This window comes from Leuresthes tenuis, unplaced genomic scaffold, assembly GCF_036924035.1.
Source record: "Leuresthes tenuis unplaced genomic scaffold, fLeuTen1.0.hap1 SCAF_1, whole genome shotgun sequence".
In the NCBI taxonomy this organism is placed as follows: Eukaryota; Metazoa; Chordata; class Actinopteri; order Atheriniformes; family Atherinopsidae; genus Leuresthes; species Leuresthes tenuis.
Genome location: NW_027325355.1, coordinates 8,716,763 through 8,730,344, shown reverse-complemented (window position 1 = coordinate 8,730,344; position 13,582 = coordinate 8,716,763). Strand labels below are relative to the sequence as shown.

At 42.3% G+C, this 13,582-nt stretch overlaps 1 protein-coding gene and 1 non-coding gene across 2 annotated transcripts in view; one reads left to right on the top strand and one right to left on the bottom strand.

Moving 5' to 3' along the window:
• LOC140291438 (uncharacterized) overlaps positions 1–13,582 on the top strand; it is an 873,052-nt gene that overhangs the window by 707,665 nt on the left and 151,805 nt on the right. The window lies entirely within an intron of this gene.
• Positions 4,580–4,698, bottom strand: LOC140318455 (5S ribosomal RNA). Its single transcript, XR_011917832.1, has one exon. It is a non-coding gene; the product is annotated as a 5S ribosomal RNA (ribosomal RNA).

The window sequence follows — 13,582 nt, the reverse complement described above, 5'->3', positions numbered from 1 at the left end:
CAACAAAGTCTGAACTTTGTACTGCTGTTCTATCTGAATGATTCAACCTCTAAATTCCACTCATGAACACGTCTGTGCTTTCTGTAGGGCTGTCTCAGGTGTGTTCAGGTGTGACTGATGATTTCTGACTCTCCTTCAGGGGCTGCTAAAGTACACAGAACCTCTTTTTAAGTAGAGGCACATATACTTTTGTAAAAAATTAACTAAAATACTTTGTCAAAAATAAAAGTTCTGCTTCAACTTAAAAAGTACAGGTTCTGAAATTTACCTTTTTGGTCTAAAAGTACAAAGTAACCTGTTTTAAGGGAAATTTAAACAGCTCTGTGAATGCAAAGCTAACTGAACCTCACATCATCACCTTTATTCAACCAGGAAGTCTCACTGAGATCAGAGAGCTAATGCAAGAATGTCCAGATCATCATCTGATCTGAGGAATCTTAAATCTCTGTGATTTTAAACTGGATGAAGAAGGAATTACTGAAGATAATCTACACTGTCAACACATTTGCCAAGAATCCTTCTTCCAGCCGACAGCTTCAAACAGTTAAACACAGTGATGGGTGAGGACTAACTTCCTGCTCTGAATCTGCTGTGAGCAGAGTTCACTTTCATCCATGTCATTAGTTTCTGACTCTTCTTGTCACAGACGCCACGCTCAGTCTCTTAGTCTCTGTCTAGTTATTTTGTTGTTATGTCTGTCACCGGCCGATGGAAACACCACCCATTACTGTCCCATCCATGTAGGCTGAAAGCAGTCCTAATGTTGGGAAGACTCATCAGTGGGTTCTGGTTGTTAACAGACTTAGACTTAGACTTCCTTTATTGTCATTGCACAAAAAACACAAGGTGAATCTTGACAACGAAATGTCGTTACTTGGCTACCAGTGTAACAGAGCTAGACCTTATTCCTATACAATAATATGTTTTCTATAACTAAGAGCTAACTATATGCAGGGTAAATAAGTATATATATATTCATGTATATTGCACTAAGTTATTGATATATTGCACTAATTGTCAAAAGAAACATTAAAAATTGCACTGAGTTATTGCAAAGAGAAACATTAAATATTGCACTGAGTTATTGCAAAGAGAAACATTAAATATTGCACTGAGTTATTGCAAAGAGAAACATTAAATATTGCACTGAGTTATTGCAAAGAGAAACATTAAATATTGCACTGAGTTATTGCAAAGAGAAACATTAAATATTGCACTATAACAATTGCACTTAAGAGAACTAGAAAAGAATTTCACAGTCAGAGTAAAGTAAGTGCCAAGGAGTCCCCAGGTTCATGTTGAAGACAAAACTAGACTAACTAAGGTGCGTGTATTGTCCATGTCCATGGGGGGTGGTTTTTGTAGTGTCTGTGTGTGTGTTTAGGGGTGGAGGAGTGTTATGTGGCGTTAAGCAGTCTGATGGCCAGGGGGAAGAAACTGTTCAGTAGTCTGGTCGTTCTGCAGGAGATGCTGCGGAACCTTCTGCCGGACGCCAGGGGGGAAAACAGTCCATGGTTGGGGTGGGTGGGGTCGGAGAGGATCTGGTGAGCCCGGGATAGGCAGCGTCTGTCCGCGATGTTCTTGATGCAGGGGAGCGGAGCCCCCGTGATCTTCTCCCCTGTCCTCACCACCCTCTGTAGAGACTTCCAGTCAGAGGCCCTGCAGCTCCCAGACCAGATGGAGATGTAGCTGGTCAGCAGGCTCTCGATGGTCCCTCTGTAGAAGGTCTGAAGGATGGGGGGCGGGAGGGATGCTCTCTTCATCCGACGCAGGAAGTGCAGGCGCTGCTGGCCCTTCTTCATCAGTGAGGAGATGTGGGGTGACCAGCTGAGGTTGTCAGTGATGTGCACCCCCAGGAACTTGGTGCTGCTGACGACCTCCACAGCTGAGTCGTTGATAAGGAGGGGTGTGTGGGTGGGTCTAGATTTCCTGAAGTCAACGATAATTTCCTTGGTCTTGTTGACATTCAGGATCAGGTTGTTCCCTCTGCACCAGTCCACCACATAGATGAGGAGACAGTTCAGTGTGTGAGGATAAAAGCAGAGGAGAACCTGGGACATCTGAGCAGATCTGGGATCAGCACCTTGGATATCAGCAGGGATTCTTAGGAAGGAAGGAAATGGGATGAATCTGCAGACTGCAGGAAGATCTGTTAACAGTCTGCAGACTAATGTGAGACAATAATATTTCTGTGTTCTGCTTAGCTTCCGAGATCGGACGAGATCGGGCGTGTTCAGGGTGGTATGGCCGTAAGCGAGAGAATCTGTCACAAATCAGCTTTTTATAGATGCTGAAACAACATCTATCACTGTGTTCTGACTTCTAGAATATAATGTAACTGTTTAAAAATGAGCAATTTGTGATGATTTCATCTAACTAAGCAGCCTTGGTCTCTCTGTGTGACGCTGAACACAAAACTACACACAGGGAACAGAAGAGGTCGACAGACACAAAGTTATCTGAGAGTCTCACTTTCAGCTGCAGAGAACCAACACGAGAGAGAAGAACATGTGCAGGATCAACATCAGCCTCTCAAGCCAATTAGGTGAAAAACTAAAAGAAACATATGGTTCAAGCAGCTATATAATAGATATTTGTTACGGTGACTTTTGCTTACGGCCACACCACCCTGAACATCCCGATCTCGAAAGCTAAGCAGGGGGCCTGGTTAGTATTTGGATGGGAGACCGGCTGGGAATAACAGGTGCTGTAAGCTTTTTCTCTTCTCTCTACAACCTGCAGGGGGCGCTGACACACTTCACATCCACAATCAAATCAATTCACCAGAAAGCTTCTTTTTTTAAACAAATTCTCTAGAAACTGGAAGTGATCAATGCTGGATCATCACTGGAATCACACAGTCTTAAAGTGGAGCTTCTTCTTCTTATGTTTCTATGCAGCTGAACACTCACATCATGATGATGACTGACGTGTGTAGAAATCCTGCTCTTCAGCACATTTCATTTCACATCCAACGAGGTTTAAAGTTCCCATTTTTCAGCTTTGATGCTGCTTCCACATCTCTTATTGTCTGTAATGCAGCTTCAGCTGTTATTTGATGTCTTTAGTTGAAACATGTGATCACCTCATGACACATCAGGAAGTTGATCAGCTTCAGCTGCTGCTGATTTGTTGGCAGACGCCTCAGTTTCTCTTTGGCTCTCAGTTTGCTGGTTCCTGGATTTCCTGGATCTGTTGACATGTCCCAGGTACTTGTTGTGTTTGATCCTCATACATTTAACTTTGTCCTTAGAAAGGATGAGTTCCAAAAAGGGAAACAGGGACTGCTTTTGCATTTGACACAGCCTATATCATGCCAATGTTCATTTGGGGCTGCAGTTTTTGCTTTAGTTTCAGACTTGTTATTAGACTGGAATGTTGAGGAGTTTCTGTGACAGATAGGCTCCAGTCCCCCTGAAACCATGAATTAAAGAAAGTGGAAGGATGGAAAGTTTTGGGGACATTTATTCATTCATTCCACTTCAGCATTTCTGTTTTGGGGAAGATTCCAGCTTTAATGACATTTTTTTTGTTTATCAGATTTAATGTTAAGTTATCGTGAAGAAAATGAATATGACCACTTACAAAACAATAATGGACTTTTAAATCAGTTTTTCAAAGAGGTAAGTTATGGTTGAAATTTCTTATGGCTTTGATTTAGATTCAGTTTGATGGTCAGTTCACCCCCAGACGGTGCAACTTAACCCCTGACCCGGATCAGCTTAGCCCTAACCTGGGGCAAAAAGGAAGCCTTTCGCTTATAATTCACTTATAAAAGCTGATTATGAACTTCTTTCAATTTGATTAGTGTTGATTTTGAGTCAGGTGACAGTGGTGTAGATCCTTTACAAGCACTGATGCCACACTGAGAAATATTCAACTCCCAGTAAAAGTTCTGAATCTAAAACCTCACTCAGGCAAAAGAATCAAAGTGTCATCAGCAACATTTACTAACACTTCCACCAGTAAAAGTATTTATTCTGCAGAGCAGCTCTCAGTGTTTGCTGTTAGATATAAAGTTGCCTGTTTGACAGTTTAAAGTGGCTGCACGTGCACTTTTTCTATCTGGCCTCAGCAAATCTCTGTAATTTATTCATTTGTGTTTGGAAAACATTAGAAACTTTATTTCTGAGCCCACATCAGTGGGTTCTGGTTGTTAACACATAGATGAGGAGACAGTTCAGTGTGTGAGGATAAAAGCAGAGGAGAACCTGGGATATCTGAGCAGATCTGGGATCAGCACCTTGGATATCAGCAGGGATTCTTAGGAAGGAAGGAAATGGGATGAATCTGCAGACTGCAGGAAGATCTGTTAACAGTCTGCAGACTAATGTGAGACAATAATATTTGTGTGTGTTTGGTATCCAGAAGAATTGAGACAGATGAAGTCACTGTGAGCTGAGCAGTGCTGGAAGATGATATGACAGAGTGACCTAAATGAGGTTTATGTGTGCGCTCATTTCCAGTCTTTGACAAAGATTGAAAAGTGAATTTATTTGAGTGATTTCCTTCCTGATGTGAAGTATGTCAAGAAGCTGTCCGTGTTGAGTGAGCAGCAGCGCCTCCTGCAGGTGTAAAAAGCTTACAGCACCTGGTATTCCCAGGCGGTCTCCCATCCAAGTACTAACCAGGCCCGACCATGCTTAACTTCCGAGATCGGACGAGATCGGGCGTGTTCAGGGTGGTATGGCCGTAAGCGAGAGAATCAGTGACAAATCAGCTTTTTATAGATGCTGAAACAACATCTATCACTGTGTTCTGACTTCTAGAATATAATGTAACTGTTTAAAAATGAGCAATTTGTGATGATTTCATCTAACTAAGCAGCCTCGGTCTCTCTGTGTGACGCTGAACACAAAACTACACACAGGGAACAGAAGAGGTCGACAGACACTAAGTTATCTGAGAGTCTCACTTTCAGCTGCAGAGAACCAACACGAGAGAGAAGAACATGTGCAGGATCAACATCAGCCTCTCAAGCCAATTAGGTGAAAAACTAAAAGAAACATATGGTTTAAGCAGCTATATAATATATATTTGTTACAGTGACTCAAACAGGCCTAACGTTAGCCTGTTCGGGCCATGGTTAAAGCGAGTTTGGGCGGTTTCCACCATAGTCCTGTGATTTTCTTAAAACCTTTTTACAGTTCCAAAGCCTAATTACTTTAAAGTCCCACATTTGAAATGTTGTAGCACGAGTTTTCCGTTTTCACCAAGTTGACAGGATGGCATTTTGGCCGGACTTTCAAATTAGTGACGTGGAAATAAGGTTTTTTCAGTGAACGCAGCTTTAATGTGTCTGACGCAGAGAGGAGGATAAATGAGGTTCATAATGCACTGGCGCTGTCTTTCCTTGGAGAAATGGTGACGTTTTTTTTTTTTACTTTGAATACAGTGTGGGTGAAGAAAAAATATGTCACGCGAATGAAAGCAACAGTTGTTTATGAGTACATTAAACGTCAGGGCTGCAGCCATAGTTAAATTTCCATGGAGCAGGGAGTCGTTTGCTCCGTGTTCATTTGACTCAGTCTGAGTCTGCAGAGAAGCTGCGGCTGCGCACCGGTCTGTAGCCCCACAGAGTGCAGGGATGAACGGCTCCTCTCCTTGTCCTTCTCCCTCTATGATAAACTGTAAGTCACGTATAATGGGCCTGTGACCAAAATGAGTGAGAAATCTGCTCATTCTTTATTTTGAAATGATAAAAAATAGGAAACCCCTCTTAATCTCCAGGTTTACTGCAGGACCAAACATGTGTTTCAGTGTCAGATGTTGGGAATTTGTTTGACTTGTGTAAATCGCTCAGGAAGCATGACAACAGCCAACCAGCTGGGAAATGCTTGCTATCCAAATTTTGCATCCTTCTCTGGGTTCCCTTGTTCATGTTGTAACTTCTCTTCATTTGAAGGTGACTCCAATATAAACACAGATTATCCCAACATTTCACACACATGGACTTTCAGAAAATGTGTTCATTGTCAGAGCTTCTTGTGCCATGATAGTTAATGTTAATGTCATTTTTTCAGTTCCCTCAAGTACTTAAAACACAGTCGGACTTTGGTCACTTTTTGGGGTCTAAGTTGTTTTCCAATGTGCAATTTTACTGTCAAAAGTATTTTTAAACCTCTGATTTTTTTTAAAAAGAAATCTGTGACGATTTAAGTTTTGATTCATGTCTTGTCTCGTCATTTCCTGTTTTATTTTGAAATCACTAACGTCCCTCTCCTTTCAGGTACCTTGCCCTTCCTCCTGTGTCTGCGTCTGATTGTCTTCCCTGATTCCAAAGTGTTTCCAGCTGTTCTCCTTGGCTCCTCTTGTGCTCTAATAGTCTGTGTCTCCCTTGTCTTGTGCCAGTGTGTTGTTTCCACCATGAGCCTCACCCTCGCCTCTTTGTTCCACAGCCACAGCTTCCTTCAGCCTGCAGTCGAGCGTATCCTTTGTTGTAATTTATTCTTTATCCGTAGCTTTAGTTTTATTACGCTCAGTTTCATAGCCTGTTTTTTTTCCTCTGGTTTTTTTGGAGTGATCTTTGTTGTAATCTTTTAATCATCTCCGTTAGCGGAGCTTTTGCTCTCATTAATTGTTTTAGTTTCATAGCCCTCCGTTAGTGGAGTGATTTTGTGTTTTGCTCTTGGAGGATCTTTGCGCCGCCGTTATAGGTGAGCTGATAGATAACTGTTAAGGTTTCATAGTGCCTCTGTTTCTGAGAGAGCTTCTTTTGTTTAAGTCCACCTCGTTAGGAGAGCTGCGAGTTTCTTATCTTTAATAGCTCTTTGTTTTCCTCCTGGAGTGGAGAGGCTTTTGGTTTGATCATTTTCACAGCTGCACTCTCCTCCTCCATAGTTATTGAGGAGAGTGCTCAGGAGTTTCACAGCCCCTTTCTTTGCTCTGTGAGCAGATCATCAACCTGTTGTTTATATGAATAAACAGTCTTGACTTTGAACTCGACCCTGCATCTGTGTCCTGAGGCCTCGACTAAATCTTCAGACATATTTTTACTTTGTCTAAATTTAAGTTTTAGACTAATCGACGAGCAAATTGTTGGTCAGGAACATCCCTCGTGGGTCCAACTCGCCTCAGCTGAACTCAGATGGATCGTCCCAAGAAATCTACAGTACATACGATGTGATAGAAGTACAGCCTACAACCCCTGTAGAGCTTCTGTTGCTGCTCTCTGTCACAGCTGTGGATTGTTTCTCCAGTCAGTAACTTGTTTGCTGCTCTGTCAGATAATGCAGCGACACGTGTTTCCTACAGACTGTCACAGACATTTTTGTGCTGTAGCTTTTGAATGCTGCTTTATCGACAGCTTAATTTAACTTAAAGCAGCACTTTGCTGCTTGTTTCCTCCTCTCTCCCCCTGCTTTTTCTGCCTGTGCTTTTATAAAAGTGCTGCTCTGTTCTGTTAATAAACCCTTTCACTTTACAGCCTCTGAGGCTGTTTTTACTTCTCAGACCATCCTGAAAAGGATCATGAGGCCGATGCCAGATAGTGAGGATGAGCACAGCAGCCTGGAGGAGACGTGCAGCTCAGGCTTTCTGAGAGACCACACTGAAAATGCTCAGATTGTAAATGTTCTCTCAGAGAAACAGACCTGAACAATGTACATCTCCTAAAGCTGCTGCTGATTCTTCACACTGACTCCATATTTATGAAACCTGGTGGTGGAAAATCTACCCGGTAACAGGATGGAAACATTGTTTTATTTTACCGCAGAAAGACCAGTTTCTTTTTACAGGTGAAGCAGAGATTCTTTGATCTTTGGGTAAACTTGAGAAAGTTCTGCTGTTCAGCATCTTATTGGCAGCTTTAAATACTTCTGACTGTGTCTCTGTGGGCTCCTCTCAGGAACTGCACCAACTCCTGAAGCTGTGGACAGGTTGGAGTATACCTCCCCAGCACCTGTATGCAGGAGTTCCTCCTGAAATGACCACGCCTGTAGCCTCAGCCTGCAGGACCTGCTGAAACTGCCTCTGAAGAGCCAAAGCTAGCAGACATTCAGAGAAAAGCTCCAAGCGTCTGTTAGAAGTACAGACTTTGGCTTTGGAATGATCTGATGTGAATAATGTGAGAAACTGAGCGTCTTTAAGGTGAACATTTCAAAGTTGTAGCAGTTAGTCTGTTCCTCTGTTTCATGCTGCTCATTGAAGGCTGTGGAGCAGTGAGCCATGTTAAGGCTTTACCTCATTAACTGGAAGTGTGTGAGGTTGGGAACAGTTCAGGAGAACTGAGAACAAACATTTCAATCTGAAGTTTTATTTACAAATGTTAAAGTTTGGTTAATAAAGACGATTGAACATGAAGTGTTTGGTGCACTTTTCCATCCAGCAGTGTGTGAACGTTGGTGAACTCGTCCAGTTCTGCTGTGGCTGCATCAGCTGCTGTGGTGCGGCTGCATAGATGTGGAGTGCATCCATGAAGGGAACATCGGGGTCAGGTGACCTGGCCATGTTCTCGCTCAGGTGTCCTTCAAGCTGCACTTGGGCTCCTTCAACTCGGTCCGTTTCACCTCCGAGGTCATCAGAGCCGTGTGGTCCATCCCAGTCAGTCCCACAGTCTGCCTCCACCTGAACACAAATAAAACACCATCACAGTTTTAAGCTTATTCAATAGTTTGTAGGCTTTCTGGAGACTTAAACAAAAGCTTTGGCATCTTCAGATGTTTCACTGAAACATTTTCAGTTGCAGTTTTAAACTGAAGCTATGAAATCAATTCTCGTCAGTATAAATATTAAGTTCTGTAATCTCGCCAAATCATTTTAGGCCTTTTAAATGTATCATTTAAATAATGGCTCCTGATATGATGCACTCAGCTGTTTTAACACACCTGATCAGGATCCTGAAGGTGTCTGAATGATGTCCAAAGCTGGTGGGGAGACTGGCTGCCTGCTGCTCTCAGGCCGTGAAGGTTCCAAGCATCCATGAAGAAGGCAAGTTGCCTCTGCAGCTGAGGCAGAAAAGCCCAGTGGAGAGCAAAGAGATGACTCATCATCAGGGGTCAAAAGCCCTTCTCTCTCCAGGCTGAGAAACAGAGTATGGAATGGGTCAAGGACTGGAATGGAAACATCTGTCCATCAGCGTTCTATCCTGGAAGAACAAGAGACATGATTCAGAGAAACATTCCAAGCAGGAAGAGAAGATGTTTCTGCTCTGAATTAGAACTTCTAGCTGCTGGATGTTATGACTCTACAATGAGGAAACTGATGCTCATAAGTTCAGTGATGGCTTTAGAAATGTGTGTCCAGCCTAATCTGGTCTTGGTGGAGCACTCGCCTGAAAAACTAAGTCTGAAAATGTTTGATGCTGCTGCAAAGACAAACAGTTCCAACACAAGAAATAAGAAGAAGGAAAACATGTCTGAAGATCTTTCCCCCTCAAATATACTTTACATTTAGTAAATATGAAAAAACAACAGGCTCTGAAGCAGATGACAGATGTCATTCATGCTTTGTTCAGTGTTTTCTGTCAGTAATGGAGGACAAAGCAGAGTTTGTGAATGAGGCCAGTGAGAGTCCTGCAGAGGAACAGCAGGATGAACGTTGGGGAATAATAACACTCGTTATGTGCTCTCCTGCAGAGCTTTTCTCATCGCTATGGAAACCTCACCGTTGGATATGGAAACTCCTTCCAGTAACGTGCGGTTTCTACGTTCGAAATATGATCACATGACCAGTAGACACCGTCACTGTTGCCCCGGTTATTACCATATATGGAAAAAAGAACTCACAGAACCTTCCATAAATGGAAATCTGCAAACGTCAAACGAATATCCCCAAAATAGGGGTTTATCAGTGACATGATTGGTCACGTGTGCAGGTGAGGCTGGACGTGCATACGTCACCCCAGCACCTCCATGCTCCATGGAAACATGGATCCACATCAGCCTTTTAAGCCAATTCTGTGGTAAAATAGAGGAAACATGTGGTTCCAGCACCTATAGAATTGGGAGAAATGTGAGAAGTAAGTGAAACACTGATGCTAGTTCATCTTTAACAGCTTTAGCCCATTAAATACACATCTCTTTTAAAGGTTAACTGTTCTGGCCAACTGCTTAATAATACTTTATTTGTTGTATTACATAGGATATTGTTTTGCCCTTCTTGTGGATTCAGCCTTGAATCAGTTCATGTGGCAAGGACATCAGATTATTGAGTCCTGATAAGACAACTGAAGGCAGTGTTTAAAAGACATTTTAAATTGGACTTCACAGTATAACTACACATTCATCTGAATACATGATCTCTGAACAACAAGATTATCATTGATCCACTGACTCTCTTAATGAAATCTGATTACACTGTGAATCAGGAAGCACAGCAAGATGTGCAGTGGAGTCATTACACAACTCTGGGAGTTTGAAAGAGAAGCAGAGGCAATCACACTTCCAAAAGAATAAAACACCTCTGAAAATGTTCCACTTTGGCAAAGGTGAAAGGTTGGGAAAGCCAGCAATTTGGTCCACTTCAAACTTTGTGTCATGACAGCTTTCTGATACCATTTCTATTTAGGATTCCAGAGGTCCCATTTTTAGATTGAGAATGCTTGGTCATTGGAGAGCCTGCAGGACCTGATCGTACACAGCAGCACCATGCTGCAGACTGCAGGGTGTTTTAAACGTGTTGGGTCAATGGAGGAAAAGCATTCAGTTATCAATGATTACCTTCAGTGGTATTTAATTGATAGGAACCACACAGCAGTTGATAGGTAGTTTATTTTATTGCTCTTGCCCAGAAAGAGTAAAACTTGTGACTGCCTGTTAGTTAAAATCCTCTGTATTATTGCATTATAGCTTCAAAGATGGACTTGGCAGCTTGCAGTTTGTCACAGCACTGCAGCAGTATCCTACAGTCCTGACCCCTGTTCTGTCACTCAAGTGAAAAGTTATCTGCCACAGACACGGAAAACTTATTCCAACCCCAGCTTAGTCCTGCCTGAAGTAACAAGAGGAAAACAAGAAGTTTGTGGGCAGACTGCCTTCTGACTGCAAAGGTTAGTCAGTTTAATCTTTATCAACATAAAATATCATCCCAAGTCTTGTTTTAGATTGACATTTTCAGTAAATTAGTCCAAATGCTTTCTACTTTTAGAAGGAGACACTTCAGTGAGCCTGGAGGAGATCTTCATGCTTGCCACAGGTGTAGCAGGCAAACCTCCTGCTGGCACGGATCCTGGAGCGTCCCTTCAGCTCCTCACCAGTTCAAACTACCCCATGGCAAATACATGTGCCAACACATTAAAGCCGCCTGTCTCTGATAACTACAACAGCTTTAAAGCCAACTTTGAAGAACTTTGGAATTAAGAATTCCTGCTTTGGATGCTTTTAAACACACTGAACTATGAACACCTGAAATGTCCCAAAAGAAAAAGGTTTTGTTCAGGTTGGAGATGTTAAACACTCAGCTTTAAACTCCTGTTTAAACCTCTGTTCTGTCTTCTCTTTTTAAAATCTACAAGGTGCCGGTGTTCCTCTGTGCCGGAGGGTAATGCATAAGAATAAAATGTTTTGCCATCCCAGTTTATTTGTCTAAATGTGAAATGAAGATAAAGTTCAGCCATGTTGTTCAGAGTGATGTAGTTCTCTACAGCAGACTGCCACTGAAGAGATGGTGTCAGACCACTTTGTCTCTGTGGTTCTTCAAAGGGATGCAGGTCATCGTCCCCAACAGTAACTGGTGGTGCTGCTCAGGGTCTGTGAAGATGCTGAGAATCCACAGTTCATCCCATTGAATCTGGGAAGAAAATACTGAAAAACAACCAGATTTATTTTGTTTTCTGTCAAAGTTTAAATGTTGTTGGCGTTCCCTGCCAGTGATTGGCCAGATTTAGTCAACAAGACTCGTATGCAGAGACACCACAAGACGACATGATAAAAGCTCAAATACACCATCAAATAAATATTAGAACTAAAGTGATGCTGACTGAAGCATGAGTGGAAATTCTCAGACGTAATGACTGATTTTAAAGTGACAGCTTCAAGGAAGAAACTATTTTCTTTTTATATATATATAATTTAAAAAAAGCTCTCTGGTACATATACTGTTTTCTGAGCTTTTACAGCCTCGGTCCAACCTCAGGTTAAACTCATGTAACCATGATTTTCCTGTGAATGCTTCATGTAGATGTAATAAAAGGTCGCCCTGTTGTTTTTGCTTTAACATGGTTTGCAGTGTTCACCTGTGAGACAAATGATACATCACCTCTGCTCATCCAGATGTTCAGTTAGACTGCCGAACAGCACGGATAACGTGAGCGTTCCAGTGGTGCTTGTATTCATCCAGTTCTTTCTGTCGCGCTCCCAGACGGCTGTATCGCAGCAGCCTTGTGTGTTCGTAGCTGCTTTTGAACAGATGCTTCTCCCTCAAGTCACCAAACAGATCCGTCCAAAACTGTGTGTGAGTATGCAAACACACATTTTATTCTAAGGAAATATATCACCTTCCTCCTGTAAAATACAGCTGAATTGCTGCCTGTTGTGTTTTAAGTAGTTTATTATGTAGAAGACATTTAAAATCTTAAGCAGGAACTGAATTGATTCAACATAAAAAAAACACCAAGTAAAAGCGAGCACTGCCTTCATCAGCACAGTCATCTACAGTAAATCCAAAAGTGTGATGTGAAGTAGGTAATCAGTGAAGAATGAATACGAGATAAAAACCTTTGTTTGCCAAAGCAGGACCTCCAGCTTTCAGTTCACTGCTCAGATGCTGAAGTGCCATACATGTGACTTCTGGCTCCTGCAAATGCATCTCTGTGCTCTGATCTTAAGGAACGATGAAGTGCTGCCATCAGTCCATTTTCTGCCACAGTCTGTGCGGCGGCGCATTGGAAAAACTCAAAGCTCAGCGACACACTCGATGTCATTTTGAGCACCGACACCAGGATCATTGTTGGACTTTCCACATGTGAGCCACATCATTTTTGTTGAGAAGCCATCGATACGGCCACTTCAGGCAATCCCAAAAGGTTTCAGTTTGTCGTTCCCACCAACATGCCACACTGAACAATACTCTATTCCAGATGTGTCAGGTTCTCTTATTGTGTTCATCACATCACATCCTCTGACTGTAAAAGAGTACTTTTGTTTCAGAGGCTGCCACATCGCTCTGTAACCTAAAAGCTGCCTGATCCCTGAGGTTCCTCAGAAAAAGCTGCCTGCACAGCAGCAACTGGAGCGTAGTTCGTCCTCTCGGTCAGGTCTGCATTTTGTAGTCTTCTTTTGAAAGTGCTGACACTCACTGAAATGTTGTGCTTGGCTGCCAGTAAGTCCAGCATGATTTCAGAGGCAGGGTCCTCAGTGAAATACTTGTGGATAAGTTCATCCACCACGGCTGCTTCAGGACCTGATGGATGAATATATGAAAACACCACATGAGAAAAAGTAGATCCACTGCATTTAACACTCTTTCGTGTCAGGTTTTAAACGATTATTGATTAACAAAGTAAGAAACTGAATATTGTTAATGATTCACTTAGATTCTCATACATTTAGTGTTCATCCCAGTGACTAAAACGCAGTAGAGTTGGAAACCTTGAAAAATGCCTCCCTAAGTAGTGGAATTTGACATTTTATTTTGAGGGTGCCAC